This window comes from Podarcis raffonei, chromosome W (assembly GCF_027172205.1).
Source record: "Podarcis raffonei isolate rPodRaf1 chromosome W, rPodRaf1.pri, whole genome shotgun sequence".
Taxonomy (NCBI): domain Eukaryota; kingdom Metazoa; phylum Chordata; class Lepidosauria; order Squamata; family Lacertidae; genus Podarcis; species Podarcis raffonei.
In genome coordinates, this window is record NC_070620.1 from 17,161,474 (window position 1) to 17,178,257 (window position 16,784).

The window sequence follows — 16,784 nt, forward strand, 5'->3', positions numbered from 1 at the left end:
GTTTGGTTTGTGAAAACAGATTTTTTTTTCCAGGAGCATGTTCTTAAAAGCGTTTTTCATTTCAAAATAGGTCTTCCAGAGATCTTGGGAGTTAGTAATAGAGGCTTCTTTTAGACAAGTTCTAAGTTCTTTCTTATGGTTAATACATTCTTTATCAAAACAGTTATACTTATTTAAAGGTTTGTTGCTGAACTAGAGATTTAAAAAAGAAGAAAATAATTCCTGAATAGTATTGTAATAATAATCAATGTCTGCCAAAGGTATCAAATTTTGGTTAGCCAAAGGTTCGAGAATAACTGGGTTATTTTCAAATACTGCTAATAGACCCTCCCTATTTTTATCATTTATATAAATTCTTTTGGCATAACCAGTCTTATCTAATAAGAGGACAAGGGTCATTAATTCTGGAGTTTCTATACATCTCTAAAACAATTGGAAAGTGGTCATTCTCAAAGCGGGGTACAACTGTAAAAGAGGCAACTTCAGCTAACATTTCTAAGGAGACTAAGGAATAGTCAATTACACTCCTGCCCCTTTTGGAGTGGAAGGTAAAATCTCCTGGAATATCAGGCCGTATTGAGCCATTCAAAAATGCAAGATTAAATTCTAAAACCAATTGTAAGAGTTTTCCTCCCGCTTTATTAATAGTAATGTCTTTTGAAATCCTCCCTATTCTCAAAGGAAGTGGAGCATCTTCGGTTAGAGTTGAGACATAGCATTTATAGAGAGCTGTGTTATCTGATCCAATTCGCGCATTAGTGTCCCCCATTACAATCAGGGGGATATTTGGGAATTTACTGCGTATTAAGTACAGCTCTTCAAAGACTATATTCCAACAATAATGTGGTCTGGCTTCTGACTCTATGGGAGGGAAATATATATTTAAAAGAAGAATTTCCTTGTGAAAATTGGAAATGATAACAATTGTGCATACTGTCCAATATTTCTAGTGTAATTAATTTTAAGGTTAGAAGACTGTTTAATACCACAGATCAAACTGGCTTTGGGGCGTCCTTTTCTTGACATTTTAGTGGTGGGTAAATTAAAAGTAATAAAATTAGGAATAACTAAAGGTTTAAGAGACCAAGTTTCCTGCAAAAGGATTATATCATGAGAATCAAGAAAATTTATAAAATCTGGGTCAGCTAATTTACATAAAAGTCCAGCTACATTCCAGGACATGATAGAAAGAGTTTGCAGAGATCTATGATTTACGGATAATAATGGTCAATCTGATAAAGGAAGCACATTTCCACTTAATTTGTTTACATCACCAGAAGGATTAATATCAGAAGAGCATTCCAGTTCAGGCAAAGAAGACTCATGGTCCCTATTGTCGGCGCTTCTTAAACTGTCTGCTGTCAACTCCTTGTTTGAAGTCAAGTAGCCAGTTTGGGGGGCAAGATCACTAGGTCTGAGAGCATCGACGGGAATGTGCATTCCAGAAGTCGTTCCCGGGAGTTCTTCTTCTGTTGAGGTGTGCCGGCATATCCAAGTCAGCATTTGCAGGGCAAGTTGAAGGTTAATGGATTAAAATGTTAACTTCTTGCAGATGAGCTTTGGGACAGTCCTGGAACACAGGTGGGAGAATAGGCTGCTTAACAGTTTGTGATACATCCGGTAGGTTTGGCATTATGTTATCTATCAGGAAGGTTTCTGGTTGGTCCTCGGCTGGGGGCAATCGTAGCTCAGCTCTCGGGGTGACCAGCTTCCTAGTGTGCATCTTCTGATTGAGTTAAAAAAGTCCCCCAGATATTTGTGTAGTTTCTGATCTTGCTTACTCCTCCTCCATAACTGTGGGCAAAGTCTGTTCTATGGATAGAGGTGAGGATGGATTATATATAGTGTCATAGATGTTGATTCGGCATATAGTTGGATCCAGTCCCTTGGTTTGTAAACGCCTTTCTTGGTTGGGTGAGTCTCTTACCGGGGATTCCTCCTGTAGAAAGGCCAGTATCTCCTCTTTCCCAGACCTATCATTATTCATATTCCTGCTGCCCACGTTAGCAGGTTCATGGGGGTTTGTTGAGTTCACGCATTGAATCTTGAATACTGTTTGTTATTTCTTCAATTTCCTCTAGTATGGAGTTAATTGGGGTTGTGTTTATCGTTACTCTTCGCTCAACATTCCTAAGGAGTGGAGATGTCTTTAAAGTCACTCTTTGAGGTCCTCCTTTATTAACTGCAGCTGTGTTAGTGTCAATCAGAGGATCTGGAAAAATTCCACGTTGGCTTAATCTTGAAGGTGGGGCAGAGCTTGAGTCGGGGGGTAGCTCAGGAGATAACCGACTTGTCGGCCTCTGTATAGCTGGAAGTAGAGGTACAGCGTCCAAGTCTGCAAACACCTTTTTAACTGTAATGTGGAAATGACTCAGGAAGCCACCCATTTTGGGGAGAAGCAGGGGGATGGCATGACTTTGAAATTTGAGAAGTAGCTTTGTTACTTTTGGATGGCTCAGCAGTTTTTCCAGTGTTTTTAAGTCCAGAGAGCCTATATCCAATCTCAAGTGAAGGAATGGGTTTCTGTGTAGCAAGTTTAAAACTGACTCAACCCCCCCTTTTGTTCTTTGAAAAGAGAGCACTTTTAAATGCGTAAAACTTGAACTGTTGAGCAAAACCATAATAAGGACACAACTGCATAAACAGTTCTGTCCTTTATCAGGACAGGCAAGGGATGGCCTTGGCTCTCCAGGGGAACAAAGAAAACACGTCAGAACTTTATCTTATGTGCTGACCACAAAATACGCACAAGACCAATGTCCGAGAAAAACGCCAAAAGCGTGTTCCCGGAGATTACGTCTTCCCAGATAAGAGTAGGAAGAGGAAGATCCTTTTATGGTCAGAAGTACAGGAAGGAAGATCCTTTTATGGTTGAGAGTACCAGAGCAGGAACATATGTGATGTCAACCTGCGTACGTAGGCCGACGTGGTTGGGCTCCTAGGGGAGGAGTGAGAGGGTGCCTGGAGGATATATAAACTGCATGAAACCTGTCATTTCTTTGTACTTGCTGTGGACTCACCACGCAAGTGCCTTCTGCTATCCGGAGAGCAGAATAAACTCTTTCTTTGAACCATCCCCGGTGTCATTTTGACTTCCTTCCTCCTGTCCCGGAGCAACGCAGACCCAATCGTTGAACTCCAATAAGGCTACATTTCTTGGTGCATTGGCCGGGAATCCGCGTTCTCTGAAGACAAGGATGAAGGACTGGGGCGTCACTGCTCAGTGAACAGCTTGGTCGGCGTCGGTGGCTCCAAGCGTGCACCCTACATTTTCTAGGGGGAGCCCCCCACCCCGTACTTGAGTGGAGATGCAGCAGAGACGGAAGAAAGACAGCAGCTGCATGGGAGAAGGGTACCCAGGGGAAAGGTAGGCTCCACAGCTTGTTTTGTGGGAGTCAGGGGTTTGATCAGCCCCGCCCAGTAGGAGCAGTAAAGTGCCGCTGGGTTTAACCAGTAGAGAGCAGAGTGCCGCTGGTTTGCCGGTAGAAGAGCAGTAAGTGCCACCGGTCTTGGGAAGTTTATGGGTAAAGGGGATTGGGGAGGTGCATGTTTTTGTTTTTTTTAATGTGTATGGGGATTCGTATGTATGTGCATTTATTTGTGTGTGGGGACACTCCAGTGAATGTTTTGAGTGGATGAGACATTGAGGCTCAGAAGCCACTGGTGAAGCGAAGTGTGGTCCTTGAGGTGCGTTTCCTAGCGACGCGAGTCCATCTAGGCCACTGACAGGACGCGGAGAAAGGTGACTGAGTGAATAATTACATTAGGTGGTCGGAGTGTCCCAGTAAATTGCAGTAAATTGACCCTCTTGCAGTGTTTTATTTTGGGGACAATTGGAAATGTCAAGCTACAGTTGAAAACCCTTGTGAGCTCCTTTCTGCATTCTGGCAGTGACCAGCATAGGTGCGTCCAGTTGGCTTGTATTGTATTGCCAACACGTGGGGTCCGGGAAAAAGAGATATGTGCTCTGCCAACGCGCAAGAGGCGCCAGGAATAGAACCCTGCATGAACGGGTTCCCAATTCTGCCACATCCACTGTGCTGCATCTTAGGGGGTTGGGAAACAGACCTTAAAACACCTAGAATCTTGCAGAGTACAAGTATAAAAAAGGGGGGGATTATTTGGTCTTTAACATTAAAAGTGACATGAGTTGCTCATGAGGTCAAATTTTATATTTTCATGTTAAAGGTGGGAAGGTTTCAATTACTAATACAATCATGTAATCATGTACTGGTTTCAGAATTTGAATGTCATCAATTCACTGTGCTTTGAGCTACCTGGTATCTTAAAATTTTTGTTAAAAGTTTGTTTCTTATTGACTCTGTTGCATAGGTACCCTGGGTGATTTAGAAACCACTTGTTAAATGTTGATCAAAAGTAAAAATGTACAAATGTACCCCTGCAGTGTGTGTGTGCTAAACACAGAAAATGGGGCCAAAGAACACTCAGGAAAATTACAAAATTACTAAATATTGCATGGCATGCCAGCCCCCAGAGCAACTCTGCAAGTTAGATTTTATTATAATTCTCAGCTCAGTTTAAAATAAGGATGAGCACACTATTTGATACCAAAATTGATTTTTGCACTACCATTCTTCTGATATATTTTTGAAATGCGTATAACTTTTATTTGTAAAAGGGATGAACAATTGTGTCCCAAATGTTATGCAGAAGGTGAAGTAGTGGTCTCGGCGGGAGAAGGTAGAGGGAAGTAGAAAAGTAGGTGAGAGGTAGAGGGTAGAGAAGTGAGAATGTTGGAACAGGAGAAAAGTTGGGTAATGGGCTGTAAAGACGGTTGAGTGTTTATGCTGATGAGTATTAATGAAAGTAATATATTAAGATGGTATTATTGAGAGAGAGTTTACTAAATATAGTAAAAGCTGAATTGCATAAAGGGTGTGTGTGACCAGCGACACACTGTTGTCAAAGTCTTGCATGTGCTGTTAAAATGCAATCAGATTCTTGGTTGAGGTTTTCATGAGTAAAACCAGCTTTTAAAGAATTCTGAATTAAGAATTAAGAATATAATATATTATAGAACAGCCCTCTTTTTGGCTGGCTGGACAGCTAACCATCCATAAATTAACGGCAAGAATAGGGACCTGGAATGTTGTTTGTGGTTTTTTTTTTAGTATGTCCCTCCCATGAAAGATACTCCTTGGACATCTATTAATTGAAAATTAAGATGGCTCTGAGTGTACATGCCAGGAGAGGTCTTAGGCAAAATAATTTTTATTTCCCTGTTCACATTAGGCTGTGGAAAGTGTTCCAAAACAAACATCTTATATGAGAAAGGGAGATATTGAAGCTCTTTGTGTTGACTGAACCTCCAAAGTTGTCAAATGCATTAGTGACAGCAGAATCAAGATGTTGATAGACAAATACCTCAATGCTTATTGATACAATTACCCCCCTCCCACTAGAGGACTAGTGGGTAGATCCGACCCAATATTTGTGTGTTAATAATGTCTACAGCTTCAAAAGCAAACAAAAGCTCTATTAGAGGCTCTTTCCTTCAACTATACAATCTCGCAGGAAGTGCAGAGAAAGTGGAATTGGGTTTTCAAACCAAAATGCTAAGTAAAACAGGATGATGTGAACACTGGCCCAACTGAATGCATGAATGTGTGAATCCATTTAGGAAGAGTGTTGGGGTGAAATAGCAAATGTGTGTATTGGGAAACTGGGACCTTAATTCATAAAGCAAATAACACCAAGCAAGCTTTGTCCTTCAGCAGAATACACTTAAGATACAGTGTACACAAAGCTACAGAGCTACACAAAAGCTACAGAGTTTTTCTCTAGTGTAAGATTTGTTTACATCCTCTGTAGCATACGCAAGCAGGACCAAAAATGCAGGAGGAATCAGATGCCACATTTTGAAGTAGGTGAAGGCCCCACTGCCTGTATTCGTTCGTTTGTGATGTGTGCCTTTCTTTGTGGTTTCAAATATGGAAGTTATCAGGCACTTCTTATCCGGGCTGCTTGTATGATGTCGTAGCCTTCTACGTGGTGTTCCCTAAAATGTTCCTAGTGCTCTAGGTCAGATATTTAGTTTCACATTATGAAAAGGAACAAGCAGGAACCTTTCCCCTAAACGGTGTCTTGGTACCTGCTCTTTCAACCCCCCTTACCGATACCCCCCGTCTGCTCTATATAGGATTGAATTCAATAGATATGGGGGGGGGACTTCGTGTTAAAGAGTTGAATTGCACTCTGTCTCCTTCTGTGTGTGATATACAGATGCAGAAATGAGTTTATATTTAGTCAGCATGAGTTGCTTATTCCTCCTGTTTAATAGGAATACCCTTTCTGACTGTCATCAGATGTTTTCTTATAAGAAAATTCAGCCATACAGCATTTAACCTATTGTTGTGCCATAATTTTAACTGAACCACTATCCCAAGTCAATTAAGTACGTGAATATCAAGGATTAAATTATTTGCAGATAAATAATAATAATAGGGGGAAACTAGGAAGGACTTTCCTACAGTTTATTTAAAAGGTCAATCAACTTCCAAATGCAGCCCAACAGAACCCCCTTTCACAGTGAATATTCTGCAGAAAGAATTTAAGACAGAAGCATATCTTTAGAGGCAAAGGTAGGATAATCACGGTAATATGCTACCTTCCGAGAGGATCTCATTCTTTTGTGATTTAATCTCTGCTAGCAATTTGTGTGTATATGCCACAATCACATTTAGCCCTGGAGGAGAGCCAGCATCTGGTACATGTTTTTTTATGTGTTTTTAAGCTTTCTGTTTGTGTGAATGATTTCAGATGATTTCAGATAAGGAGAGGCAGACTCTCAGTCTGGAGATCCAATGCCCTTTGTTCTCCCAGCTGTTTTGGATAATCAGAACTATCTGATCCAGCTGCAAACACCTCTTAGTATGGGGGGGGGGACACTTGGGCTGCTTCCTGGGATTATATATGGACTGTGCAGCTTGGGGGCTCTACCTGGAAGGATTAGGGGTCTCCAGCCTGCCTGGCGGTACCCACTCAGCATTCCTCTCCCGGGGCCCAGGGGACCGCACCAGTGTCAAACTTAATTAAAATCTGGCATCACACCAGTAGGGAGTCCAGCAATTACTTGTCTAGCAGAATGCAAAACTAAAATAAATAACTTACTCCAGCAGTTGTAAAATCCAATTCAGGAGAAGAGATCGGAGAGCGCTGGAATGAAAAACCTTACACGGTGGCCATCTTAACTCCGCCCTCATACATACACTTACTTGCTCAGGCTTTCCCTCCATCTACACTATTACCTTTATCAGAAGATGGCTCTCCACACCATGACTGTACCCAGATAGTCCGAGAAGCCAAGAAACCCTGAGAAGATTTAGACCACCTCACCTTAGACAACCCTGAATTAATATTATACACGGACGGAAAGTCCAAAGTAGTGAATGGAGAAAGAAAATCCGGATATGCAGTAGTTTCTGATTTTGAGATAATTAAGGCCAAACCCATAAACCCTCAATCAGACCCCAAGCAGCTGAATTAATAGCTCTCATTAGAGCAGGGGTGCCCAAACTTTTTTCAAAGAGGGCCAGATTTGATGAAGTGAACATGTGTGAGGGCCGACCAATGAGATCGGACCCTCAGTTGTGCCGGAAATTCAGGACTGATATGAGAGTACCGTATTTTTCACTCAATAAGACGCACCTTTTCCCTCCTAAAAAGTAAGGGGAAATGTGTGTGTGTCTTATGGAGCGAATGCAGGCTGCGAAGCTGTCCCAGAAGCCAGAACAGTGAGAGGGATCGCTGCACAGCGCTCCCACTTGCTGTTCTAGCTTCTGGCTTAGCCCCTCTGTCCCTTCCCCCACCTCCTGGAAAAGCCCGCACGAGCCGCACGGAGCGTGTGTGTGGCTCTTGGGGGCTTTTTCCCTCCTCAGGGAAAAGCCTGCAAGCGCTGCACACACGCTCCACACGGCTTGTGAAAGGGAGCACTGAGCAGAGCCTGGGATGCATACAGGCTCCGCTCAGTGCTCCCTTTAAAGAATATATTTTTTCTTGCCTTCCCCCTCTAAAAACTAGGTGTATTTTATGGAGTGAAAAATACGGTAATTAGTCCTGCTGATCTCTCTCCAGGGTAGGAGAGGGCTGTCTAACCCATGGAGTCCGTTATCTGGCAGATGTGGGGGCAGAGGACTTTGGGTGCTAAGCCTGGCACAGAAACTGGGCACTCTCTTGAGTCATTCTCTCGAGCAGGGACACCTGTTTCTTAAAAATTAGTAAGATTTGGGGGGGAAACAGGCGTATTATGGACTGATGGAGATAAGGGGAAAAAATCTGTGGAACTGCACAGTCACTGGTGTCTAAGTTTGGACTTCAAAGAGATTCTCATCATGGTGCTAGGATTTACGGAGGTGATTGGTACGTTCTCTCTTTTATATCTACATTTGCTTTTATATGCCGAGCCTCATTAAAAAAGATCTAATTTTTTAAAACCGAGTACAGATGGACTTCTATTTGCAATTGATTATTCAGCTGTGCAGTTTTAATTGGACTTCACAAAGATAAAGGAGAGGAACAAAGATGGTGCTTGCTAGTTGTGACACAGGATGGAAAAAGCGTATTCCTCCCTTTTTTGTGTGAGTGGGAAACATCCTTTGGCTGATTCTACAAAGATCTGAGACAATAATTTGGGAAATATCCCACAACATACAGTGCATCTGTTTGCAGGTTTTTCTTCATTATGGGCGAGAGAGAAGGCAAAACGGGTGTCTAGCAGCTCCCTTCTAGGGCCCAGAGGAGAGTGTGCGGGGTCCCCAGAAAAGCTGATCAATCGCTAAATGATTTATATCTGTGGAAAATATTCCATTTCAATTGCTACATATATCTGCGAACAGTATGCATAATAACTTGACAACACGGGAATTTACTGCATCACAAAACTTAAAATGGCAGACTTGGACAACAGCCTGGACTGGAAGATAATAGTAAGCCACAAAAAGCTGTGCTGGCAAACTGACAAAGGAATACACACACACACACACACACACACACACACACACTAAGCTGTGCTCGCCAGATGAAATGATACATGACTGTTCAAGATGATTGAGAATTGATTAGCCAGGGACTGGAGACTTTGAGAGTTTAAGATCAGAATGTGGAAATTATGAAAACAACAAGGAAAAGGCAGAAATATAATTATGTGAGATGATTCTTCAGAGGTCCAGAATATGGGAAGTCCGTGTGAAATTTAATAATTAATAATTTGGGTTGTAATTTGTTTTTATCTATCTATTTATTTATTTATTTATTCCCCTTGAATTGGATTATGATTTGATTTGTTCTTAATTGGATGTTCTTAATGGAAATTTAATAAAAATTATTTGGAAAAAGGGGGTGGGGAGTTGTTGAGCTTTTTTAACGATTGAAGTTGTTGAGCTTTTGGGGGGGATTTTACCACAAGGTTGTTTAAGGCCTCCAGGCATACAACAGGACAGATTGGGCTTCAACGTGTGTTTTTAACTGCTGTAGGATGACAGATCTCGCATGCTGCCCTGGTGGAAAGACTGATGACGGCCATCTACATGCCAAAGGCGATCAAAGTAATCCATTGCAAAGCACCCACCAAGTCTTAAAGGGAAACAGGAGGGCAGACAGGGCAGCTCAGGCAGCAGCAATACGCCTCTCCAATGATGCAACCGAGTTTCAGGGAATACAAATGCCTGCTTATGTGGACTTTGATCAAATGTATCAAGTAGCCACATAGGAGGAGAAGTCTAGGTGGGAATACTTAGGAGCCACAAAAATAAATGGAATGTGGTCTCTCCTCAATGGGAGGGTCGTTATGCCCCAGGCATGGATCCCCAAATATGTGAGAGTTCTTCATCAATGCACTCACTGGGGAAAGGGAAAAATGATAGACAACATACAGAGATGCTGGTATACTCCAGAAGTGGCTACTGCGGCCACAGCCACCTCAAATAACTGTATCACATGCCAAATCTTTAATCCCAAATGTGAACCTAATCACCCCCCAGGGGCCACACCCTGGGTGTTTGTTCCCTTCGAAAGCTTACTTCTACCTCCTTGCCAAGGGTTCAAACATGCTCTTATCATCGTGGATAAATTTTCTTCCTGGGTGGAGGGGTTTCCTTGTAGGAGAGCCACTGCACAGGTAGTTGCCAGAGCCCTCCTTCATGAACTAATCCTGCATTATGGGGTACCCCGATGACTGAACAGTGATAGGGGAACTCATTTTACATCGGAGGTGATCCAGCAAGTTGCATGGGTGCTAGGTATCAAATGGGAACCACATACACCATACCACCCGGCTTCATCTGGGCAAGTAGAGCGCATGAATCAAGAAATAAAAGTTCAGCTAGGGGAAATTTGTAGTGCAACTGGACTTAAATAGGTAAATGCCCTACCTTTAGTTCTCCACAACATCTGCAGCTCTCTTAGAGGCCTTCTGAAACTGTCTCCCTATGAACTCTTGTTTGGGAGACCCTCTCCGGTCTATAACACTCAGTTTCCCCTCTCAGAACGGGACGTAGGGGAATCAGAACTTACTAACTATGTTATTCAGCTTCAGAAATAGTTGCATCGCCTTCACAGCTATGCTGCGATTGAAGGACAGATTCTGCCCATTGACGCTCGAGCCCACTCTTTCCAACCCGGTGACTGGATCCTTACGAAGGTGTACCAAAAACAACTATTGCAACCAGCCTGGGAAGGACTGTACCAGATTCTGCTCACCTTGCCCACTGCCATTAAGGTTGGAGAAAAGAACGCCTGTATTCATCACACGAGGTGCAAAGTGGTCCAACCACCTGAGGAAGACGAGACCCAGGACACCAACACTGTTTTTTCTGCACTTCTGCCCACTCCAACCTCCTACATTGACAACGACGAGGACCAGCAGACTGGACCAGATTGGGACCAGGATCAGGTCCAACAGACTGGACCAGATTGCGACCAGGGTTGGGTCCAACAGACCGGACCAGATCAAGGCCAGAGTCGGGCCCAACAGACCGGACCAGACTCCACTGCGAACCTGGCACTATCTGGACCTCTGAGATCATCCCACAGGGGGCCGGAATCAAACTCCAGCTAAAACGCCAGCCCACTGCTTCGTTTGACAGTTTGCCTTGACAACCGCTTTGTTTGACAGCTCACCGCTTTGTTTGACAGCTCACTGCCTCTGACAGCTAATACTGCTCCACGCTGCTCCAGGATGAACAAATACATCCTTCTTCTTCTCATCCTTCTCCCTTGGAGCTCACACTGTGCACACCCCTTGGATTTATGCCCAGGTCTACAAACGGACTACAACTTTCTTGACTATGACACTGTAGAGTGTAGGGGCAAGTCAAACATGGATCGAATGGGGGAATTTGACATCTGCCAGCCTGAGTCACGAGCCTTGCTCAGACACTCACTGACACCCCAGCTCCAAGGAACTCAATATTGGGAACTTTTTATATGAGACAGACATTACACCCGCCTGGGTACTACCATTCTTACCCTGGATAATAATCAACAAAATCGCCTGCAATGTACGAACGGTAGCTACCTCCTTTACAGCCAAGGGGAAGTTACCAAGCACCCAAACTAGACAGAGGTGGACAATGGGCGAGCTGTTTATATCTACACAGATTCCAAACACCCCACAGAGAACTTAATTTTTGGGTTCCAATGCCTTCGAATGGACTCTCAGCCCCAGAAAACCCACCTACAAGGACTTTGCCTACGGCGATTTTGTTGCCTCTGGGACATTGGAGTAACCAACGACTGGGAAGGGCCAGAATACCCGGAAGGCTGGCTTCACTCTGCAGGGGCTGCACAAAACCCCGAGTGGGACCACACCAAGGACATGAGACTTCTGAAAATCAATGACCCTCTGCATCCCCTAGGCACTGCACAGAGGCATGTTGGCCCAACCCATTTGTACCCAGAGCAAGATCTTTGCTCCTGGGGCAAGGAGGAAATATCTGACTGTTGAGCAAAGTGGCCAGAGAAGCTCCTTACCCCAAGTGCTGGATCTGTGCTCACACACCAAATCACCAGAAGCAAGGCCTGCCCTTGGTAGCAGTGGCTGTGACCTTGGGGGACATCACTTCCTGGAACCTGACAGCCCTGAACCTTACCCATCAATACCTGTACTTGACGGAACCCACAAAAGGACCCCTCTGCCACCTCTTCACAGGGGAGGGAACCCCTGTTGGGAAAAGCACCTGTGACATCAACCTTGACATCTTGATCACAGGGCAAGTGACTGCCTCTAACAGCACTCAGTCTAGGACTTACCCAGACCTCATCAGCACATTGAAGGAGGCCGTGGGCCATCCTGCCAAGTGGCAGCCAGATTACCTCAACGCCATGCTTCTCCAAGCCTTTGCTTCCAGAACGATGGAATCCTTCCTCAATGGTTTGTTCTGGATCTGTGGGCGGCATCGAGTGTATACCTGGATTAGCCCTCACATGTCTGGATCTTGCTTTGTGGGATATATCATCCCAGGACTAAGGATTACTCCACATCTCCCTGCAGGGCAACAGAGGAATAAAAGAGAGCAAAAGACCCTGTTGGACCTGTCTGATGTGGCTGCAAATGGAGAAACTGTGGAAAGGGTGCTGTTTCCCGCCTATGGAGCAGGGTCTAACCATGTGGACATTCTCAAACTCACTAACCCTTCATTTTTGGAGGGGAAAAAGTGCGTCCTATAGGGCGAAAAATACGGTAACTAGAGCATGCACCACTCTGCCGAGACAGTCTGCGGGCAGGTAGGGTCTTAGCCTGCGTACCAGGTGGAGCTGGTAGACAGCTGCCCTGGACACAGAATTAACCTGCACCTCCATGGACAGCTGTGAGTCCAAAATGACTCCCAGGCTGCACACCTGGTCCTTCAGGGGCACAGTTACCCCATTCAGGACCAGGGAATCCCCCACACCCACCCGCCCCCTGTCCCCCAAAAACAGTACTTCTGTCTTGTCAGGATTCAACCTCAATCTGTTAGCCGCCATCCATCCTCCAACCGCTTCCAGACACTCACACAGGACCTTCACCGCCTTCACTGGTTCTGATTTAAAAGAGAGGTAGAGCTGGGTATCATCCGCATACTGATGAACACCCAGCCCAAACCTCCTGATGATCTCTCCCAGTGGCTGCATGTAAATGTTGAAAAGCATGGGGGAGAGGACAGAACCCTGAGGCACCCCACAAGTGAGAGCCCAGGGGTCTGAACACTCATCCCTCAACACCACTTTCTGGACACGGCCCAGGAGAAAGGAACGGAACCACCGTATAACAGTGCCCCCAGCTCCCAGCCCCTCTAGACGGTCCAGAAGGATGTTATGGTCGATGGTGTCAAAGGCCGCTGAGAGATCCAGCAGAACTAGAAAACAGCTTTCACCTTTGTCCCTAGCCCGCCGGAGATCATCAACCAGCGCGACCAAGGCAGTTTCAGTCCCATGATGAGGCCTGAATGCCAATTGGAAGGGATCCAAATGGTCCACATCCTCCAGGCGTGCTTGGAGTTGTTCGGCAACCACCCGCTCAATCACCTTGCCCAAGAATGGTAGATTTGAGACTGGGCGATAGTTGGACAAATTGGCCGGGTCTAAAGATGTTTTTTTAAGAAGCGGTTTAATGACCGCCTCTTTCAGCGGGTCTGGGAAGGCTCCCTCACAGAGGGAAGCATTCACCACCCCTCAGAGCCCATCACCCAGCCCTTCCCGGCTTGCTTTTATCAGCCAGGATGGACAAGGATCAAGGAGACAGGTGGTCGGTTTCACTTGTCCAAGCAGCCTGTCCACATCCTCGGAGGTAACAGATTGGAATTGATCCCATGTAACAGGACTAGACAGAACTCTAGCACTCTCCCGCCCTGGCCCTGCTCCCACAGTGGAGTCTACCTCCCTCTGAATCTGAGCGACTTTATCTGCAAAAAACTTTGCAAAAGCATTGCAGGAGATCTTGGGGTCCCTACCAGGCCCCAGTGGTGCAGGTGGTTCCGATAGATTGCGAACCACCTGAAAAATTCTCCTGCTGCTGTTTTCTGCAGATGCAATGGAGGTGGCGAAGAAGGCCCTCTTTGCCGTCGCCATTGCCACTTGGTAGGCTCGATGTTGAGCTCTAGCCCGTGTCCGGTCTGATTCAGAATGAGTTTTCCGCCACCGGTGCTCTAGCCGTCTCAACGATTGTTTCATCGCCCTCAGCTCTGGGGAAAACCACGGGGCTGTCCGGGCTCCATGCAATCGGAGAGGGCGCTTTGGAGCCAGACAGTCAATAGCCCTGGTTAACTCTGCATTCCAGCGGGCTACCAGGGAATCAGCTGAAAGGCCATCAACTTGGGATAAAACATCCCCTACCACTCTCTGGAAGCCGATTGGATCCATTAAGTGGCGGGGCGGACCATCCGAATCGGTCCCATCTCCCTGCAGAGGGGAAGGGTCGTGGAGAAGTCCAGTTGCACCAGGAAGTGATCTGACCATGGCACTTCTTTTGTTTCGCTTTTAGTTAGTGTCAGATCACTAACATCCGAAGAGGTAAACACCAAGTCTAAGGCATGTCCGTGGCTATGAGTTGAGCCAAACTTATTCAGGGACAGCCCCATGGAGGCCATGCTTTCCACGAAGTCCCGAGCAGCCCCTTGTAAGGTCGTGTCGGCATGGATGTTAAAATCCCCCAGGACAACCAAGCTAGGTGTCTCCAGGAACATATCCACCACGACCTGAAGCAGCTCGGGCAGGGAATCCTTGGTGCAGCGGGGAGGTCGGTACACCAATAGGAATCCTGTACTGCCCCTCTTGCCCAACTTCCAGAACATGCACTCAGAAAACTGGGTCTTCCCAATAGGATGCCTAGTGCAGACTAATGACTTCCTAAAAATCACTGCAACCCACCCTCCCCGCCCACATGACCTGGGTTGCTGTGCGTAAGAGAAACCTGGTGGGCAAGCAGCGGTAAGGACAGGCCCATCTGCTTCATCCAACCAGGTCTCTGTCACACATGCCAGGTCAAACCTTCCATCCACAATCAGGTCGTGGATGGCAGTGGTTTTATTCATCATTGACCTGGCATTGCACAGCAACACTTTCAGGTCATGTGGGTTTCCCTTGCTGATTCCTGTATCCTTCCAGTCAGGACCAGACCTGGAGGCAGGGATAGTCCTCAAACAACGACCAAACCTGCCTCCTCGGTAATGACATGGTCTGGTCTTAGCATAACTCCTCCTCCTGCCCGTGATCACTGAGATCGGGTGTCCCAATACATCCTCCCTGTGGAACCTGCCCCAGTCATTCTGTTGGCTGAGGCCCACTCCCAGGTAGCCCTGACCCCTCCCCTTAAAAAGCAAAATACAAACTATATAGTAACTTAACTGAATAATAAATTAATAAAAAACAAAGCAATAAACAATTATGTCAAATTAAACTACTCCCCACCTGACTAAATACTTATCCCACCCCAAGCAGAAATAAAATAATAAAATAAAATAATATTATTTAAAAAAACACCATTTAAGGTGCAGCAAAATTAAAAGCACTTAAAACATTTAAAACCATTTTTGTCCCTTGCTGCAGGGAGCTGCTCAGGCCTCTAAACTGTAGTGGTGAGTGCAGGCCCCGCCCCCTAGGCCCGATGGAGTTTGCAAGAGAGGGAGCGGTCTTCCCAGCACTCACGAGAGCAGCAGCAGCAGCAATGTCAACCATTGTTGAAAACATTGTAAAGACCGTACTGAAGGTACTGAACCAGTGAATGTGCGACGTCCATCGCCCGCCCGCCCCCCCCCGCCACTGCCTCAGTCGGAGGTTGTAAATGGAAACTGAATAAGAGGCTGAAGATTGAGGGAAGAGAGAAGATCTTAGAGGGCGAGGTGCTCAATGTCTTTTTATTTTATTTTTTTAAAAAGAGGATCTCTTCGGGACTTGGAGGAGACGAACTACTGGGGGGATATATGGGGTTAGGTACAGTCAGATTGTAACCTGACAAATTGGTGATTATTATGTATGTTCTTGGGTATTTAATTATGTGTAGCGTTTTCAAAGCGGGGAGATTCAATATAAGGAAACAATCTAGACGATAAGGAGGAAGGAATGTTTAAAAAAGGTACTTAAGAGGAAGTTAAGGAAAGGAGATCAGAGACACCCTCTGGTGGAAGGGGGAATAGCAGCTAAGAGAACAAGTTTATTGAGTTTATTGGCTAACAAGGTAACATACGACCCCTAGTGGGGATATATGAAACAATATTTTTTTAAAAACCACAAACCTAAAGGAAACATGGAGCGTAAAGGATTAAAAGTAACAACACCAGGAGAGAGAAGGTCATCAAAAGTTGAAATGGAAGGGGAGGGAGATTTTGCAAAAATACTGGCTGAGATAAAAGAGAGTAGGAGAGAAGTAAAGGAAAGTGAAAAGAATATTGGAAATAAGCTAGCGGAAGTAGCAACAGATTTAGGAATTGAAAGTAAAGATCCAAACAGTTGAGGAACAATTGAAGTGAGTATAAAAGAAGTGAGAGAAAATAAAAAAAGAGAGAAATTGAAAGGGCAAATAGAAGAACTCTCCAAAATACAGGAGACTACATTGGACAATTTAGCTTTCCTTGAAATGAACCAAAAAGCACAGAATTTGAAGTTTTGAGGTCTTCCAGAGATGGATGGAGAGAATGTGTGAGAGAGGTTAATTATAGAAATTGCTAAACTGTTAGAAATGAAGGAGGAGGAGATAGATTACATGATAATTAATGCCTTTAGAATAAAAGTCACCTCACCCCAAGCAAGAGCTAAAAAATATCCCGGAGACTGTTTAGCAACTCTCAGCTTGA

At 45.0% G+C, this 16,784-nt stretch overlaps 1 long non-coding RNA gene across 1 annotated transcript; it reads left to right on the forward strand.

Moving 5' to 3' along the window:
• Positions 1 to 2,798: 2,798 nt before the first annotated feature.
• LOC128405956 (uncharacterized) lies at positions 2,799 to 3,955 on the forward strand. Its single transcript, XR_008328384.1, has 2 exons — positions 2,799 to 3,367; positions 3,892 to 3,955. It is a non-coding gene; the product is annotated as an uncharacterized LOC128405956 (long non-coding RNA).
• The last annotated feature ends 12,829 nt before the right edge of the window (positions 3,956 to 16,784 follow it).